General features: G+C 44.6%; 18 non-coding genes across 18 annotated transcripts; 11 read left to right on the top strand and 7 right to left on the bottom strand.

Moving 5' to 3' along the window:
* The first annotated feature begins 193 nt into the window (after positions 1 to 193).
* On the top strand, positions 194 to 265 carry trnag-ucc (transfer RNA glycine (anticodon UCC)). The gene has a single exon. It is a non-coding gene; the product is annotated as a tRNA-Gly (tRNA).
* A 1120-nt stretch (positions 266 to 1385) lies between these two features.
* trnag-ucc (transfer RNA glycine (anticodon UCC)) lies at positions 1386 to 1457 on the top strand. Its single transcript has one exon. It is a non-coding gene; the product is annotated as a tRNA-Gly (tRNA).
* A 1120-nt stretch (positions 1458 to 2577) lies between these two features.
* On the top strand, positions 2578 to 2649 carry trnag-ucc (transfer RNA glycine (anticodon UCC)). Its single transcript has one exon. It is a non-coding gene; the product is annotated as a tRNA-Gly (tRNA).
* Positions 2650 to 3769: 1120 nt separating this feature from the next.
* Positions 3770 to 3841, top strand: trnag-ucc (transfer RNA glycine (anticodon UCC)). The gene has a single exon. It is a non-coding gene; the product is annotated as a tRNA-Gly (tRNA).
* A 286-nt stretch (positions 3842 to 4127) lies between these two features.
* trnat-agu (transfer RNA threonine (anticodon AGU)) lies at positions 4128 to 4199 on the bottom strand. The gene has a single exon. It is a non-coding gene; the product is annotated as a tRNA-Thr (tRNA).
* A 761-nt stretch (positions 4200 to 4960) lies between these two features.
* trnag-ucc (transfer RNA glycine (anticodon UCC)) lies at positions 4961 to 5032 on the top strand. Its single transcript has one exon. It is a non-coding gene; the product is annotated as a tRNA-Gly (tRNA).
* A 285-nt stretch (positions 5033 to 5317) lies between these two features.
* On the bottom strand, positions 5318 to 5390 carry trnat-agu (transfer RNA threonine (anticodon AGU)). The gene has a single exon. It is a non-coding gene; the product is annotated as a tRNA-Thr (tRNA).
* Positions 5391 to 6151: 761 nt separating this feature from the next.
* Positions 6152 to 6223, top strand: trnag-ucc (transfer RNA glycine (anticodon UCC)). The gene has a single exon. It is a non-coding gene; the product is annotated as a tRNA-Gly (tRNA).
* Positions 6224 to 7343: 1120 nt separating this feature from the next.
* On the top strand, positions 7344 to 7415 carry trnag-ucc (transfer RNA glycine (anticodon UCC)). The gene has a single exon. It is a non-coding gene; the product is annotated as a tRNA-Gly (tRNA).
* Positions 7416 to 7701: 286 nt separating this feature from the next.
* On the bottom strand, positions 7702 to 7773 carry trnat-agu (transfer RNA threonine (anticodon AGU)). Its single transcript has one exon. It is a non-coding gene; the product is annotated as a tRNA-Thr (tRNA).
* Positions 7774 to 8534: 761 nt separating this feature from the next.
* trnag-ucc (transfer RNA glycine (anticodon UCC)) lies at positions 8535 to 8606 on the top strand. Its single transcript has one exon. It is a non-coding gene; the product is annotated as a tRNA-Gly (tRNA).
* Positions 8607 to 8891: 285 nt separating this feature from the next.
* trnat-agu (transfer RNA threonine (anticodon AGU)) lies at positions 8892 to 8964 on the bottom strand. Its single transcript has one exon. It is a non-coding gene; the product is annotated as a tRNA-Thr (tRNA).
* Positions 8965 to 9725: 761 nt separating this feature from the next.
* Positions 9726 to 9797, top strand: trnag-ucc (transfer RNA glycine (anticodon UCC)). Its single transcript has one exon. It is a non-coding gene; the product is annotated as a tRNA-Gly (tRNA).
* Positions 9798 to 10083: 286 nt separating this feature from the next.
* Positions 10084 to 10155, bottom strand: trnap-agg (transfer RNA proline (anticodon AGG)). Its single transcript has one exon. It is a non-coding gene; the product is annotated as a tRNA-Pro (tRNA).
* Positions 10156 to 10917: 762 nt separating this feature from the next.
* Positions 10918 to 10989, top strand: trnag-ucc (transfer RNA glycine (anticodon UCC)). Its single transcript has one exon. It is a non-coding gene; the product is annotated as a tRNA-Gly (tRNA).
* Positions 10990 to 11275: 286 nt separating this feature from the next.
* trnap-agg (transfer RNA proline (anticodon AGG)) lies at positions 11276 to 11347 on the bottom strand. Its single transcript has one exon. It is a non-coding gene; the product is annotated as a tRNA-Pro (tRNA).
* Positions 11348 to 12108: 761 nt separating this feature from the next.
* On the top strand, positions 12109 to 12180 carry trnag-ucc (transfer RNA glycine (anticodon UCC)). Its single transcript has one exon. It is a non-coding gene; the product is annotated as a tRNA-Gly (tRNA).
* A 285-nt stretch (positions 12181 to 12465) lies between these two features.
* Positions 12466 to 12538, bottom strand: trnat-agu (transfer RNA threonine (anticodon AGU)). Its single transcript has one exon. It is a non-coding gene; the product is annotated as a tRNA-Thr (tRNA).
* Between the last annotated feature and the right edge of the window lie 191 nt (positions 12539 to 12729).

Genomic DNA, 12729 nt, shown 5'->3' on the forward strand with positions numbered 1-12729 from the left:
TGTCACGGGACTAATCTGGAGGTAACCGGTCCCGATTAAAATGATAGATTTTTTAACCAGGGACCTCTCGCAACCTAAGCCATAATCATACACCTATACCAACGATCCGATTGGTCAAAGAATTTTCACTTTCCAGCAAAATTAAGGTCAAGATATGAATCGATGTCTCCATGTTTCTAATGAGCTGCACATAGCATTGATGGTATAGTGGTGAGCATAGCTGCCTTCCAAGCAGTTGACCCGGGTTGGATTCCCGGCCAATGCAGAGCATGTGGAATTCATTTAGTTTAGGGGCTGGATGTCATTTCAAGTGTATGACAGTTGAATCAATATCCTTGTTGGTGGAAGTCAGATTTGCGCCAACATTCTGCAGGTTTTCTAAATGAATAAATGTTGTGCGACATTGAACCATCTAGTGCATATCACAATAGATTTGCAGTCCATCGCCTAAACCATTCAGCCACCTCGTCCACCGCCAAAGAGGTGGCAGTTGGCGCACTGACCAATGGCCCGAGATCTGCCTGTTTGAGATTGTTAAAGGATCTGCAATAGGGCTCATCCGGGATTTGAACCCGGGACCTCTCACAACCTAAGCGAGAATCATACCCCTAGACCAACGAGCTTGACACCAACGTGTTTTTTTTGTTGCTTTCTGCAGCAATGACAGTGAGGATATCGATTGACGTGTCCACGGTGCTTGGAAAGATAGAACCTCATGTGAGTGTTTGTGCTATACTTGTGAGCGTGAATCAACGTAAATGAATGTAAAAAATACCCATTAAAATCGATTCGTTTTCAACTAGAAACGTTGAGACGCATCGTATCCGTCTAAATTCTCCATAACTGCTTATGTTACACCTTCGCATCTGCAGTGAAAGATGGTGGACCTAGAGCGGTGTTTGTCAAACCATGAGACATACCTATAATCGGTTTTCTCACAAAAACAGCTGTAGCTTCCGAACCGTTTGACCTACAAATTCGTATGACCACTCTCTGGAAAGGGGAGACCCCCACAAACACAGTGGTATTCTCACTTTTCCTCTACGTCCCCCACAAGTGTCAGGGGACTCGTCTGAAGTCGGAACCGTCTATGTGCCAACTTCTGTTTGTAGAATCCAAAACCTTTGGGCTACAAACTAATGTGATCCCACTTGTCACAATGTTCTCCGCTTTGCCCTACGTTCCCCACAAGTGTCACGGGACTAATCTGGAGGTAACCGGTCCCGATTAAAATGATAGATTTTTTAACCAGGGACCTCTCGCAACCTAAGCCATAATCATACACCTATACCAACGATCCGATTGGTCAAAGAATTTTCACTTTCCAGCAAAATTAAGGTCAAGATATGAATCGATGTCTCCATGTTTCTAATGAGCTGCACATAGCATTGATGGTATAGTGGTGAGCATAGCTGCCTTCCAAGCAGTTGACCCGGGTTGGATTCCCGGCCAATGCAGAGCATGTGGAATTCATTTAGTTTAGGGGCTGGATGTCATTTCAAGTGTATGACAGTTGAATCAATATCCTTGTTGGTGGAAGTCAGATTTGCGCCAACATTCTGCAGGTTTTCTAAATGAATAAATGTTGTGCGACATTGAACCATCTAGTGCATATCACAATAGATTTGCAGTCCATCGCCTAAACCATTCAGCCACCTCGTCCACCGCCAAAGAGGTGGCAGTTGGCGCACTGACCAATGGCCCGAGATCTGCCTGTTTGAGATTGTTAAAGGATCTGCAATAGGGCTCATCCGGGATTTGAACCCGGGACCTCTCACAACCTAAGCGAGAATCATACCCCTAGACCAACGAGCTTGACACCAACGTGTTTTTTTTGTTGCTTTCTGCAGCAATGACAGTGAGGATATCGATTGACGTGTCCACGGTGCTTGGAAAGATAGAACCTCATGTGAGTGTTTGTGCTATACTTGTGAGCGTGAATCAACGTAAATGAATGTAAAAAATACCCATTAAAATCGATTCGTTTTCAACTAGAAACGTTGAGACGCATCGTATCCGTCTAAATTCTCCATAACTGCTTATGTTACACCTTCGCATCTGCAGTGAAAGATGGTGGACCTAGAGCGGTGTTTGTCAAACCATGAGACATACCTATAATCGGTTTTCTCACAAAAACAGCTGTAGCTTCCGAACCGTTTGACCTACAAATTCGTATGACCACTCTCTGGAAAGGGGAGACCCCCACAAACACAGTGGTATTCTCACTTTTCCTCTACGTCCCCCACAAGTGTCAGGGGACTCGTCTGAAGTCGGAACCGTCTATGTGCCAACTTCTGTTTGTAGAATCCAAAACCTTTGGGCTACAAACTAATGTGATCCCACTTGTCACAATGTTCTCCGCTTTGCCCTACGTTCCCCACAAGTGTCACGGGACTAATCTGGAGGTAACCGGTACCGATTAAAATGATAGATTTTTTAACCAGGGACCTCTCGCAACCTAAGCCATAATCATACACCTATACCAACGATCCGATTGGTCAAAGAATTTTCACTTTCCAGCAAAATTAAGGTCAAGATATGAATCGATGTCTCCATGTTTCTAATGAGCTGCACATAGCATTGATGGTATAGTGGTGAGCATAGCTGCCTTCCAAGCAGTTGACCCGGGTTGGATTCCCGGCCAATGCAGAGCATGTGGAATTCATTTAGTTTAGGGGCTGGATGTCATTTCAAGTGTATGACAGTTGAATCAATATCCTTGTTGGTGGAAGTCAGATTTGCGCCAACATTCTGCAGGTTTTCTAAATGAATAAATGTTGTGCGACATTGAACCATCTAGTGCATATCACAATAGATTTGCAGTCCATCGCCTAAACCATTCAGCCACCTCGTCCACCGCCAAAGAGGTGGCAGTTGGCGCACTGACCAATGGCCCGAGATCTGCCTGTTTGAGATTGTTAAAGGATCTGCAATAGGGCTCATCCGGGATTTGAACCCGGGACCTCTCACAACCTAAGCGAGAATCATACCCCTAGACCAACGAGCTTGACACCAACGTGTTTTTTTTGTTGCTTTCTGCAGCAATGACAGTGAGGATATCGATTGACGTGTCCACGGTGCTTGGAAAGATAGAACCTCATGTGAGTGTTTGTGCTATATTTGTGAGCGTGAATCAACGTAAATGAATGTAAAAAATACCCATTAAAATCGATTCGTTTTCAACTAGAAACGTTGAGACGCATCGTATCCGTCTAAATTCTCCATAACTGCTTATGTTACACCTTCGCATCTGCAGTGAAAGATGGTGGACCTAGAGCGGTGTTTGTCAAACCATGAGACATACCTATAATCGGTTTTCTCACAAAAACAGCTGTAGCTTCCGAACCGTTTGACCTACAAATTCGTATGACCACTCTCTGGAAAGGGGAGACCCCCACAAACACAGTGGTATTCTCACTTTTCCTCTACGTCCCCCACAAGTGTCAGGGGACTCGTCTGAAGTCGGAACCGTCTATGTGCCAACTTCTGTTTGTAGAATCCAAAACCTTTGGGCTACAAACTAATGTGATCCCACTTGTCACAATGTTCTCCGCTTTGCCCTACGTTCCCCACAAGTGTCACGGGACTAATCTGGAGGTAACCGGTACCGATTAAAATGATAGATTTTTTAACCAGGGACCTCTCGCAACCTAAGCCATAATCATACACCTATACCAACGATCCGATTGGTCAAAGAATTTTCACTTTCCAGCAAAATTAAGGTCAAGATATGAATCGATGTCTCCATGTTTCTAATGAGCTGCACATAGCATTGATGGTATAGTGGTGAGCATAGCTGCCTTCCAAGCAGTTGACCCGGGTTGGATTCCCGGCCAATGCAGAGCATGTGGAATTCATTTAGTTTAGGGGCTGGATGTCATTTCAAGTGTATGACAGTTGAATCAATATCCTTGTTGGTGGAAGTCAGATTTGCGCCAACATTCTGCAGGTTTTCTAAATGAATAAATGTTGTGCGACATTGAACCATCTAGTGCATATCACAATAGATTTGCAGTCCATTGCCTAAACCATTCAGCCACCTCGTCCACCGCCAAAGAGGTGGCAGTTGGCGCACTGACCAATGGCCCGAGATCTGCCTGTCTGAGATTGTTAAAGGATCTGCAATAGGGCTCATCCGGGATTTGAACCCGGGACCTCTCACACACTAAGCGAGAATCATACCCCTAGACCAACGAGCCTTACACCAACGTGTTTATTTGTTGCTTTCTGCAGCAATGACAGTGAGGATATCGATTGACGTGTCCACGGTGCTTGGAAAGATAGAACCTCATGTGAGTGTTTGTGCTATACTTGTGAGCGTGAATCAACGTAAATGAATGTAAAAAATACCCATTAAAATCGATTCGTTTTCAACTAGAAACGTTGAGACGCATCGTATCTGTCTAAATTCTCCATAACTGCTTATGTTACACCTTCGCATCTGCAGTGAAAGATGGTGGACCTAGAGCGGTGTTTGTCAAACCATGAGACATACCTATAATCGGTCTTCTCACAAAAACAGCTGTAGCTTCCAAACCGTTTGACCTACAAATTCGTATGACCACTCTCTGGAAAGGGGAGACCCCCACAAACACAGTGGTATTCTCACTTTTCCTCTACGTCCCCCACAAGTGTCAGGGGACTCGTCTGAAGTCGGAACCGTCTATGTGCCAACTTCTGTTTGTAGAATCCAAAACCTTTGGGCTACAAACTAATGTGATCCCACTTGTCACAATGTTCTCTGCTTTGCCCTACGTTCCCCACAAGTGTCACGGGACTAATCTGGAGGTAACCGGTACCGATTAAAATGATATATTTTTTAACCAGGGACCTCTCGCAACCTAAGCCATAATCATACACCTATACCAATGATCCGATTGGTCAAAGAATTTTCACTTTCCAGCAAAATTAAGGTCAAGATATGAATCGATGTCTCCATGTTTCTAATGAGCTGCACATAGCATTGGTGGTATAGTGGTGAGCATAGCTGCCTTCCAAGCAGTTGACCCGGGTTGGATTCCCGGCCAATGCAGAGCATGTGGAAATCATTTAGTTTAGGGGCTGGATGTCATTTCAAGTGTATGACAGTTGAATCAATATCCTTGTTGGTGGAAGTCAGATTTGCGCCAACATTCTGCAGGTTTTCTAAATGAATAAATGTTGTGCGACATTGAACCATCTAGTGCATATCACAATAGATTTGCAGTCCATCGCCTAAATCATTCAGCCACCTCGTCCACCGCCAAAGAGGTGGCAGTTGGCGCGCTGACCAATGGCCCGAGATCTGCCTGTCTGAGATTGTTAAAGGATCTGCAATAGGTCTCATCCGGGATTTGAACCCGGGACCTCTCACACACTAAGCGAGAATCATACCCCTAGACCAACGAGCCTTACACCAACGTGTTTATTTGTTGCTTTCTGCAGCAATGACAGTGAGGATATCGATTGACGTGTCCACGGTGCTTGGAAAGATAGAACCTCATGTGAGTGTTTGTGCTATACTTGTGAGCGTGAATCAACGTAAATGAATGTAAAAAATACCCATTAAAATCGATTCGTTTTCAACTAGAAACGTTGAGACGCATCGTATCCGTCTAAATTCTCCATAACTGCTTATGTTACACCTTCGCATCTGCAGTGAAAGATGGTGGACCTAGAGCGGTGTTTGTCAAACCATGAGACATACCTATAATCGGTTTTCTCACAAAAACAGCTGTAGCTTCCGAACCGTTTGACCTACAAATTCGTATGACCACTCTCTGGAAAGGGGAGACCCCCACAAACACAGTGGTATTCTCACTTTTCCTCTACGTCCCCCACAAGTGTCAGGGGACTCGTCTGAAGTCGGAACCGTCTATGTGCCAACTTCTGTTTGTAGAATCCAAAACCTTTGGGCTACAAACTAATGTGATCCCACTTGTCACAATGTTCTCCGCTTTGCCCTACGTTCCCCACAAGTGTCACGGGACTAATCTGGAGGTAACCGGTCCCGATTAAAATGATAGATTTTTTAACCAGGGACCTCTCGCAACCTAAGCCATAATCATACACCTATACCAACGATCCGATTGGTCAAAGAATTTTCACTTTCCAGCAAAATTAAGGTCAAGATATGAATCGATGTCTCCATGTTTCTAATGAGCTGCACATAGCATTGATGGTATAGTGGTGAGCATAGCTGCCTTCCAAGCAGTTGACCCGGGTTGGATTCCCGGCCAATGCAGAGCATGTGGAATTCATTTAGTTTAGGGGCTGGATGTCATTTCAAGTGTATGACAGTTGAATCAATATCCTTGTTGGTGGAAGTCAGATTTGCGCCAACATTCTGCAGGTTTTCTAAATGAATAAATGTTGTGCGACATTGAACCATCTAGTGCATATCACAATAGATTTGCAGTCCATCGCCTAAACCATTCAGCCACCTCGTCCACCGCCAAAGAGGTGGCAGTTGGCGCACTGACCAATGGCCCGAGATCTGCCTGTTTGAGATTGTTAAAGGATCTGCAATAGGGCTCATCCGGGATTTGAACCCGGGACCTCTCACAACCTAAGCGAGAATCATACCCCTAGACCAACGAGCTTGACACCAACGTGTTTTTTTTGTTGCTTTCTGCAGCAATGACAGTGAGGATATCGATTGACGTGTCCACGGTGCTTGGAAAGATAGAACCTCATGTGAGTGTTTGTGCTATACTTGTGAGCGTGAATCAACGTAAATGAATGTAAAAAATACCCATTAAAATCGATTCGTTTTCAACTAGAAACGTTGAGACGCATCGTATCCGTCTAAATTCTCCATAACTGCTTATGTTACACCTTCGCATCTGCAGTGAAAGATGGTGGACCTAGAGCGGTGTTTGTCAAACCATGAGACATACCTATAATCGGTTTTCTCACAAAAACAGCTGTAGCTTCCGAACCGTTTGACCTACAAATTCGTATGACCACTCTCTGGAAAGGGGAGACCCCCACAAACACAGTGGTATTCTCACTTTTCCTCTACGTCCCCCACAAGTGTCAGGGGACTCGTCTGAAGTCGGAACCGTCTATGTGCCAACTTCTGTTTGTAGAATCCAAAACCTTTGGGCTACAAACTAATGTGATCCCACTTGTCACAATGTTCTCCGCTTTGCCCTACGTTCCCCACAAGTGTCACGGGACTAATCTGGAGGTAACCGGTACCGATTAAAATGATAGATTTTTTAACCAGGGACCTCTCGCAACCTAAGCCATAATCATACACCTATACCAACGATCCGATTGGTCAAAGAATTTTCACTTTCCAGCAAAATTAAGGTCAAGATATGAATCGATGTCTCCATGTTTCTAATGAGCTGCACATAGCATTGATGGTATAGTGGTGAGCATAGCTGCCTTCCAAGCAGTTGACCCGGGTTGGATTCCCGGCCAATGCAGAGCATGTGGAATTCATTTAGTTTAGGGGCTGGATGTCATTTCAAGTGTATGACAGTTGAATCAATATCCTTGTTGGTGGAAGTCAGATTTGCGCCAACATTCTGCAGGTTTTCTAAATGAATAAATGTTGTGCGACATTGAACCATCTAGTGCATATCACAATAGATCTGCAGTCCATTGCCTAAACCATTCAGCCACCTCGTCCACCGCCAAAGAGGTGGCAGTTGGCGCACTGACCAATGGCCCGAGATCTGCCTGTCTGAGATTGTTAAAGGATCTGCAATAGGGCTCATCCGGGATTTGAACCCGGGACCTCTCACACACTAAGCGAGAATCATACCCCTAGACCAACGAGCCTTACACCAACGTGTTTATTTGTTGCTTTCTGCAGCAATGACAGTGAGGATATCGATTGACGTGTCCACGGTGCTTGGAAAGATAGAACCTCATGTGAGTGTTTGTGCTATACTTGTGAGCGTGAATCAACGTAAATGAATGTAAAAAATACCCATTAAAATCGATTCGTTTTCAACTAGAAACGTTGAGACGCATCGTATCTGTCTAAATTCTCCATAACTGCTTATGTTACACCTTCGCATCTGCAGTGAAAGATGGTGGACCTAGAGCGGTGTTTGTCAAACCATGAGACATACCTATAATCGGTCTTCTCACAAAAACAGCTGTAGCTTCCAAACCGTTTGACCTACAAATTCGTATGACCACTCTCTGGAAAGGGGAGACCCCCACAAACACAGTGGTATTCTCACTTTTCCTCTACGTCCCCCACAAGTGTCAGGGGACTCGTCTGAAGTCGGAACCGTCTATGTGCCAACTTCTGTTTGTAGAATCCAAAACCTTTGGGCTACAAACTAATGTGATCCCACTTGTCACAATGTTCTCTGCTTTGCCCTACGTTCCCCACAAGTGTCACGGGACTAATCTGGAGGTAACCGGTACCGATTAAAATGATATATTTTTTAACCAGGGACCTCTCGCAACCTAAGCCATAATCATACACCTATACCAATGATCCGATTGGTCAAAGAATTTTCACTTTCCAGCAAAATTAAGGTCAAGATATGAATCGATGTCTCCATGTTTCTAATGAGCTGCACATAGCATTGGTGGTATAGTGGTGAGCATAGCTGCCTTCCAAGCAGTTGACCCGGGTTGGATTCCCGGCCAATGCAGAGCATGTGGAATTCATTTAGTTTAGGGGCTGGATGTCATTTCAAGTGTATGACAGTTGAATCAATATCCTTGTTGGTGGAAGTCAGATTTGCGCCAACATTCTGCAGGTTTTCTAAATGAATAAATGTTGTGCGACATTGAACCATCTAGTGCATATCACAATAGATTTGCAGTCCATCGCCTAAATCATTCAGCCACCTCGTCCACCGCCAAAGAGGTGGCAGTTGGCGCGCTGACCAATGGCCCGAGATCTGCCTGTCTGAGATTGTTAAAGGATCTGCAATAGGTCTCATCCGGGATTTGAACCCGGGACCTCTCACACACTAAGCGAGAATCATACCCCTAGACCAACGAGCCTTACACCAACGTGTTTATTTGTTGCTTTCTGCAGCAATGACAGTGAGGATATCGATTGACGTGTCCACGGTGCTTGGAAAGATAGAACCTCATGTGAGTGTTTGTGCTATACTTGTGAGCGTGAATCAACGTAAATGAATGTAAAAAATACCCATTAAAATCGATTCGTTTTCAACTAGAAACGTTGAGACGCATCGTATCTGTCTAAATTCTCCATAACTGCTTATGTTACACCTTCGCATCTGCAGTGAAAGATGGTGGACCTAGAGCGGTGTTTGTCAAACCATGAGACATACCTATAATCGGTCTTCTCACAAAAACAGCTGTAGCTTCCGAACCGTTTGACCTACAAATTCGTATGACCACTCTCTGGAAAGGGGAGACCCCCACAAACACAGTGGTATTCTCACTTTTCCTCTACGTCCCCCACAAGTGTCAGGGGACTCGTCTGAAGTCGGAACCGTCTATGTGCCAACTTCTGTTTGTAGAATCCAAAACCTTTGGGCTACAAACTAATGTGATCCCACTTGTCACAATGTTCTCCGCTTTGCCCTACGTTCCCCACAAGTGTCACGGGACTAATCTGGAGGTAACCGGTACCGATTAAAATGATAGATTTTTTAACCAGGGACCTCTCGCAACCTAAGCCATAATCATACACCTATACCAACGATCCGATTGGTCAAAGAATTTTCACTTTCCAGCAAAATTAAGGTCAAGATATGAATCGATGTCTCCATGTTTCTAATGAGCTGCACATAGCATTGGTGGTATAGTGGTGAGCATAGCTGCCTTCCAAGCAGTTGACCCGGGTACGATTCCCGGCCAATGCAGAGCATGTGGAATTCATTTAGTTTAGGGGCTGGATGTCATTTCAAGTTTATGACAGTTGAATCAATATCCTTGTTGGTGGAAGTCAGATTTGCGCCAACATTCTGCAGGTTTTCTAAATGAATAAATGTTGTGCGACATTGAACCATCTAGTGCATATCACAATAGATTTGCAGTCCATCGCCTAAACCATTCAGCCACCTCGTCCACCGCCAAAGAGGTGGCAGTTGGCGCGCTGACCAATGGCCCGAGATCTGCCTGTCTGAGATTGTTAAAGGATCTGCAATAGGGCTCATCCGGGATTTGAACCCGGGACCTCTCACAACCTAAGCGAGAATCATACCCCTAGACCAACGAGCCTTACACCAACGTGTTTTTTTTGTTGCTTTCTGCAGCAATGACAGTGAGGATATCGATTGACGTGTCCACGGTGCTTGGAAAGATAGAACCTCATGTGAGTGTTTGTGCTATACTTGTGAGCGTGAATCAACGTAAATGAATGTAAAAAATACCCATTAAAATCGATTCGTTTTCAACTAGAAACGTTGAGACGCATCGTATCCGTCTAAATTCTCCATAACTGCTTATGTTACACCTTCGCATCTGCAGTGAAAGATGGTGGACCTAGAGCGGTGTTTGTCAAACCATGAGACATACCTATAATCGGTCTTCTCACAAAAACAGCTGTAGCTTCCGAACCGTTTGACCTACAAATTCGTATGACCACTCTCTGGAAAGGGGAGACCCCCACGAACACAGTGGCATTCTCCCTTTTCCTCTACGTCCCCCATAAGTGTCAGGGGACTCGTTTGAAGTCAGAACCGTCTATGTGCCAACTTCTGTTTGTAGAATCCAAAACCTTTGGGCTACAAACTAATGTGATCCCACTTGTCACAATGTTCTCCGCTTTGCCCTACGTTCCCCACAAGTGTCACGGGACTAATCTGGAGGTAACCGGTACCGATTAAAATGATATATTTTTTAACCAGGGACCTCTCGCAACCTAAGCCATAATCATACACCTATACCAATGATCCGATTGGTCAAAGAATTTTCACTTTCCAGCAAAATTAAGGTCAAGATATGAATCGATGTCTCCATGTTTCCAATGAGCTGCACATAGCATTGGTGGTATAGTGGTGAGCATAGCTACCTTCCAAGCAGTTGACCCGGGTTCGATTCCCGGCCAATGCAGAGCATGTGGAATTCATTTAGTTTAGGGGCTGGATGTCATTTCAAGTTTATGACAGTTGAATCAATATCCTTGTTGGTGGAAGTCAGATTTGCGCCAACATTCTGCAGGTTTTCTAAATGAATAAATGTTGTGCGACATTGAACCATCTAGTGCATATCACAATAGATTTGCAGTCCATCGCCTAAACCATTCAGCCACCTCGTCCACCGCCAAAGAGGTGGCAGTTGGCGCACTGACCAATGGCCCGAGATCTGCCTGTCTGAGATTGTTAAAGGATCTGCAATAGGGCTCATCCGGGATTTGAACCCGGGACCTCTCACACCCTAAGAGAGAATCATACCCCTAGACCAACGAGCCTTACACCAACGTGTTTATTTGTTGCTTTCTGCAGCAATGACAGTGAGGATATCGATTGACGTGTCCACGGTGCTTGGAAAGATAGAACCTCATGTGAGTGTTTGTGCTATACTTGTGAGCGTGAATCAACGTAAATGAATGTAAAAAATACCCATTAAAATCGATTCGTTTTCAACTAGAAACGTTGAGACGCATCGTATCTGTCTAAATTCTCCATAACTGCTTATGTTACACCTTCGCATCTGCAGTGAAAGATGGTGGACCTAGAGCGGTGTTTGTCAAACCATGAGACATACCTATAATCGGTCTTCTCACAAAAACAGCTGTAGCTTCCAAACCGTTTGACCTACAAATTCGTATGACCACTCTCTGGAAAGGGGAGACCCCCACAAACACAGTGGTATTCTCACTTTTCCTCTACGTCCCCCACAAGTGTCAGGGGACTCGTCTGAAGTCGGAACCGTCTATGTGCCAACTTCTGTTTGTAGAATCCAAAACCTTTGGGCTACAAACTAATGTGATCCCACTTGTCACAATGTTCTCTGCTTTGCCCTACGTTCCCCACAAGTGTCACGGGACTAATCTGGAGGTAACCGGTACCGATTAAAATGATATATTTTTTAACCAGGGACCTCTCGCAACCTAAGCCATAATCATACACCTATACCAATGATCCGATTGGTCAAAGAATTTTCACTTTCCAGCAAAATTAAGGTCAAGATATGAATCGATGTCTCCATGTTTCTAATGAGCTGCACATAGCATTGGTGGTATAGTGGTGAGCATAGCTGCCTTCCAAGCAGTTGACCCGGGTTGGATTCCCGGCCAATGCAGAGCATGTGGAATTCATTTAGTTTAGGGGCTGGATGTCATTTCAAGTGTATGACAGTTGAATCAATATCCTTGTTGGTGGAAGTCAGATTTGCGCCAACATTCTGCAGGTTTTCTAAATGAATAAATGTTGTGCGACATTGAACCATCTAGTGCATATCACAATAGATTTGCAGTCCATCGCCTAAATCATTCAGCCACCTCGTCCACCGCCAAAGAGGTGGCAGTTGGCGCGCTGACCAATGGCCCGAGATCTGCCTGTCTGAGATTGTTAAAGGATCTGCAATAGGTCTCATCCGGGATTTGAACCCGGGACCTCTCACACACTAAGCGAGAATCATACCCCTAGACCAACGAGCCTTACACCAACGTGTTTATTTGTTGCTTTCTGCAGCAATGACAGTGAGGATATCGATTGACGTGTCCACGGTGCTTGGAAAGATAGAACCTCATGTGAGTGTTTGTGCTATACTTGTGAGCGTGAATCAACGTAAATGAATGTAAAAAATACCCATTAAAATCGATTCGTTTTCAACTAGAAACGTTGAGAC

Source organism: Salvelinus alpinus, chromosome 28, assembly GCF_045679555.1.
Source record: "Salvelinus alpinus chromosome 28, SLU_Salpinus.1, whole genome shotgun sequence".
Classification (NCBI taxonomy): Eukaryota; Metazoa; Chordata; class Actinopteri; order Salmoniformes; family Salmonidae; genus Salvelinus; species Salvelinus alpinus.